Genomic DNA, 6,000 nt, shown 5'->3' on the forward strand with positions numbered 1-6,000 from the left:
TTTTTTTTCTGAGATCTGTATTTGAATATAAAAAAATAAAAATAAAGTTGCATTTTAGTTTAAACTGTAATTAAACTATATATTGACTACCTTGAGTATTTGAAAAGTTGGTATTTTCAAATAAACTACAAAATGCAACTATTTTCTGCCTGATCTGGTGTACTACTTTGACCAGAGACCTATGAGCCTGGTCAAAGTAGTACACTACATAGGGAATAGGGTGCCATTTGGGACGCTTCATTTGGGACGCTAAAAAGCATGCAATGGAGAGTAGATAGGGCTGTAGAGACTGTATCTGGAATAGAACAGGGACCGTATCCTCAAAGCATCTCTGAAAAGGTCCTAGGAATCCTGTTGAAACCTGTTTTTAAGACTACAACAACAAAAAAACTCCCAGCTCAGAGTAGGTTTTAGGATGTTGTTGAGACACTGCCCAAACAAAATCAACGTATAAATGTTTATCTCGGCTTGGTATTCACGATAGTTTGAGGGACCGCAAAGGAAATCCAGTGATGACGCTCATTGACATTGTTGCTAATTATGGGGGAATAACCAATCGCTATGAGAGTGAATGTGAGACTGCACATGCAATGGTAAAACGTTAATGTAATTTTCGACTGTCACGATCACTTTGCATACTCTTAATGATTGACTAATATGTTGCCATTTTTTTAACCAATACTGATGGTTGTTAAAAGCGGAATTTGGACAATATTACCGTTCTATCAACACATTCGCGTTACTCCCGTTTAACAACTCTAACTCGCTTTGTCGCAGTAGGCAAAAGGGAAAGGGGGATACCGAGTCAGTTGCACAACTGAATGCATTCAACCGAAATGTGTCTTCCGCATTTAACCCAACCCCTCTGAATCAGGCATCAAGTCACTTGTGTTGCATAAAGGTCTATACTTTTCATGGAACACAATCAAAGTTAACATAAGATCTAGTTGCCTTCAACAGCCGTATAGGTGATTGTTATTGCTGGGATCTTGCTTTATTATCAAGTTAGTATTGTTGTATTCTTTGAATGCGGTGCGCTCTGCCCAGTGAACCGGAGGACTCATTGAAAGCACCGTTGTAATTTTGACCCCCTAAAGCAGGGATCATCAACTAGATTAAGCCGCGGGACGATTTCTTTTCTTGAGCGGTTGGTCGGAGGGCTGGAACATAATTACAAATCATTTGTGGACTGCAAATTGACCGCAAGAAGCCCAAACGGATATAATGTTTGACTAAACATAATCATTTCAAACCTTGGTTACATTTGTATATGATCACTATTATGTGTGAAAATACTTGAACACATTTCTTAAATTAAAATCCCTTGGAGCTGATTTCCTTGTGTTTTTACAGTCTTATGTCTAACAATATATATATATATATTTTATTATATATATATATATATATATATATATATATATATATATATATATATGTGTATATGTATATGTATATGTATATGTATATGTGTATATGTATATGTATATGTATTTGGCCTGCTGGCTGCCAGTTGGGGAACGTTGCCTAAGGGATGGGTCTCCAACTCGTGATTTGACACGAAAATAAAATGATTAATTAATTCATATAGGCATGCCCAATTAAAACATAGTTTTGAACAACATGATGCTGCGCTCCAAATAGATAACTGGAAATAACATGAGGTAGGTAATTAAATAATAGAAAGAAAAAAAACGTGTTTATTTATTAATGGGTATAAGTATTTAGACATAAATTGTGAAATAGGTCTTGTGAAATCATTGTCAAAAGTGCAAAGAGATGCTGTTACATGTAGGTCTAGATTACGTATGGATTGATCATATAGAAATATCAAAACATTCTTTTAACAACTCCAAAGCAATTGCATGTGGCGCCGGAACCACTGTCTCACAGCATGTTTCTATTATCAAGACACCTGCTGTTAACTCTTAACTGGCGAGGACAGCTCACGAGGTGTCCTAAATATCTGTCCACTAGGTGGAACTCTTATGGCTAAAGAGGCTTCATGCATATCTTATATTTTGACCCATAAGAGGACAATGTCTCTATTTTCAGAACTTACCACCAATGTTCAACTCTGAGATGCTTTGTGGAAACGAGCCCAGAGCACCTGTATCAAGCATCCAATGGAGGGGATAAGGCTGTAGATACTGTATCAATCATCCAATAGAGGGGATAGGGCTGTAGATACTGTATCAATCATCCAATGGAGGGGATAGGGCTGTAGATACTGTATCAATCATCCAATAGAGGGGATAGGGCTGTAGATACTGTATCAATCATCCAATGGAGGGGATAGGGCTGTAGATACTGTATCAATCATCCAATAGAGGGGATAGGGCTGTAGATACTGTATCAATCATCCAATAGAGGGGGATAGGGCTGTAGATACTGTATCAATCATCCAATGGAGGGGATAGGGCTGTAGATACTGTATCAATCATCCAATAGAGGGGATAGGGCTGTAGATACTGTATCAATCATCCAATGGAGGGGATAGGGCTGTAGATACTGTATCAATCATCCAATAGAGGGGATAGGGCTGTAGATACTGTATCAATCATCCAATAGAGGGGATAGGGCTGTAGATACTGTATCAATCATCCAATGGAGGGGATAGGGCTGTAGATACTGTATCTGGATCAGAATAGAGCACCTGTACATTCACACACATACACACCTGGTCTATCTCTGAAAGACAGTGTAGGAGTGTTTACCGTGTCAGCGGGAGCCGAAACCTGCCTCTCTTCCTCCTCCACTTTCTTTCTCATCTCCCCTTTATTTAACACCATAGGAATGTCCTCTAGATAGCAGCATGGGTAGGAGGACAGCTGAGGGAGTCTCTAGTCTCCAGTAGTGACCTTGACCATCAGTAAGCCCATTAGACCCATTACCTGTGCATAGCTGCTACAGCATCGGGAGGAGAGCCCTTCAGCTGTCTCTCACCATAAATGGCTGGCTCAGTGACTACATTTATGGGGAGAAATGAACAGGGGGGCAGACAGCACAAGTAGCTAAAAATGCATTAAAAAAAAAAACATTCAGAAAGTGCTGCAAAAAAATGGTTGTCCCCTACTGCATTCTCTCTCTAGGTGGTTGTGTTCTGTTTCTGATAGTAGCATGGGTAGGAGGACAGCTGGGGGAAGTGTCTAGTCTCCAGTACTTACCTCGACTATCAGAGGGGAGTTATTCTAAGTGACACCATTAGAACCCATCACCTGTGTGCAGACACAGCATCGGGAGGAGAGACCTTCAACTGTGACTGGCTGTATTACCATATGTCAATGGCATTTCATTGTACCATGTGTATCCTGTGCATATCACAGATCGACTTGACTTGACAGAGACGGTATTAACCAGGGCAAAGCATTGGGACTGGGGCATAAATGAAACACTCTTTAGTGACTCAAAACGTTTTTCAAAAATGTGTTTATTTTCTTCCCCACATCCCCTCTTCCTAAATGGTTGTTTGCTGTGTGAGTGTGAGTGATTTTAGCACCATTCTCCCAACAGGTTTTTAACACTGAGTCAGAATGGTGTTCTGAGATCTACATTTAGAGCTCCCTCTCTGATCATCAGCCCCCCTGCTTTCTGAACCCTGGCCTCAGTCGACCACTATGATTTAGTTTACCTTTCTATCAAGTGGATACATGCGGACAGACGTCACTTTTAGGCCAATTTCTCCCTGACATTTCAAACAAAGGGAACTTAAGGACACTTGAGAATTTCAAGAAATCTTCTAGAATTCAACATGGTGTGTGGAACCCAGTGTACCGAACACCAGATCTGTAACGCCTACAGGAGAGAGTGCCTATTTCTAACACATAGGATGATGCAAGGTTTTGGCATGACATTATCAGGTCAGGTGTCTTCACTAGTTCCTTTAAATGTTAGGTTTCAGACACTTCCGTAAACTGAAATGGCAGTTGTTCTTCACAACCCTTTTTCTCTTTCTTGGCAGGCGACCAGCAGTGGGTTGATAGTTGGTTGGGTAATTAGCTAAAGCATGTGGCGGGCGGTAGCAGTGGGTTGATGGTTGGGTTATTAGCTAGCGGTTCTTTCCCAGTAGCAGTGGGTTGATGGTTGGTTGGGTTATTCTCTAGCGGTTCTTTCCCAGTAGCAGTGGGTTGATGGTTGGGTTATTAGCTAGTGGTTCTTTCCCGGTAGCAGTGGGTTGATAGTTGGGTTATTAGCTAGTGGTTCTTTCCCGGTAGCAGTGGGTTGATAGTTGGTTGGGTTATTCTCTAGCGGTTCTTTCCCAGTAGCAGTGGGTTGATGGTTGGGTTATTAGCTAGCGGTTCTTTCCCAGTAGCAGTGGGTTGATGGTTGGGTTATTAGCTAGCGGTTCTTTCCCGGTAGCAGTGGGTTGATGGTTGGGTTATTAGCTAGCGGTTCTTTCCCGGTAGCAGTGGGTTGATGGTTGGGTTATTAGCTAGTGGTTCTTTCCCGGTAGCAGTGGGTTGATGGTTGGTTGGGTTATTAGCTAGCGGTTCTTTCCCGGTAGCAGTGGGTTGATGGTTGGGTTATTAGCTAGTGGTTCTTTCCCGGTAGCAGTGGGTTGATGGTTGGTTGGGTTATTAGCTAGCGGTTCTTTCCCGGTAGCAGTGGGTTGATGGTTGGGTTATTAGCTAGTGGTTCTTTCCCGGTAGCAGTGGGTTAATAGTTGGGTTATTAGCTAGTGGTTCTTTCCCGGTAGCAGTGGGTTGATGGTTGGGTTATTAGCTAGTGGTTCTTTCCCGGTAGCAGTGGGTTGATGGTTGGGTTATTAGCTAGTGGTTCTTTCCCGGTAGCAGTGGGTTGATGGTTGGTTGGGTTATTAGCTAGCGGTTCTTTCCCGGTAGCAGTGGGTTGATGGTTGGGTTATTAGCTAGCGGTTCTTTCCCGGTAGCAGTGGGTTGATGGTTGGTTGGGTTATTAGCTAGTGGTTCTTTCCCGGTAGCAGTGGGTTGATGGTTGGGTTATTAGCTAGCGGTTCTTTCCCGGTAGCAGTGGGTTGATGGTTGGTTGGGTTATTAGCTAGCGGTTCTTTCCCAGTAGCAGTGAGTTGATAGTTGGTTGGGTTATTAGCTAGTGGTTCTTTCCCGGTAGCAGTGGGTTGATGGTTGGGTTATTAGCTAGTGGTTCTTTCCCAGTAGCAGTGGGTTGATAGTTGGTTGGGTTATTAGCTAGCGGTTCTTTCCCAGTAGCAGTGGGTTGATGGTTGGTTGGGTTATTAGCTAGCGGTTATTTCCCAGTAGCAGTGGGTTGATGGTTGGGTTATTAGCTAGTGGTTCTTTCCCGGTAGCAGTGGGTTAATAGTTGGGTTATTAGCTAGCGGTTCTTTCCCGGTAGCAGTGGGTTGATGGTTGGGTTATTAGCTAGTGGTTCTTTCCCGGTAGCAGTGGGTTGATGGTTGGGTTATTAGCTAGTGGTTCTTTCCCGGTAGCAGTGGGTTGATGGTTGGGTTATTAGCTAGTGGTTCTTTCCCGGTAGCAGTGGGTTGATGGTTGGTTGGGTTATTAGCTAGCGGTTCTTTCCCGGTAGCAGTGGGTTGATGGTTGGTTGGGTTATTAGTTAGCAGTTATTTCCCGGTAGCAGTGGGTTGATGGTTGGTTGGGTTATTAGTTAGTGGTTCTTTCCCGGTAGCAGTGGGTTAATAGTTGGTTGGGTTAACCTCTTAAGGATCTGACCTTTTCTTTCAATTTCCGCCTAAAATGACATACCCAAATCTAACTGCCTGGAGCTCAGGACCTGAAGTAAGGATATGCATATTCTTGACACCATTTGAAAGGAAACACTTTGAAGTTTGTGGAAATGTGAAATTAATGTAGGAGAATATAACACATTAGATTGTTACATCATCTTTGAAATGCGAGAATAAGGCCACTATAGTATTGCAGTTTAGGCTCAATTTAGATTGTGGCCACTAGATGGAAGCATTGTGTGTGCAATGTTTCAATTTGATCCAGTGAAGCATTGCAAGACTGGACAATTTTGTATCAATTCTGCCCAAATGTGCCGAAT

Source organism: Coregonus clupeaformis, unplaced genomic scaffold, assembly GCF_020615455.1.
Source record: "Coregonus clupeaformis isolate EN_2021a unplaced genomic scaffold, ASM2061545v1 scaf1010, whole genome shotgun sequence".
NCBI classification, from domain to species: domain Eukaryota; kingdom Metazoa; phylum Chordata; class Actinopteri; order Salmoniformes; family Salmonidae; genus Coregonus; species Coregonus clupeaformis.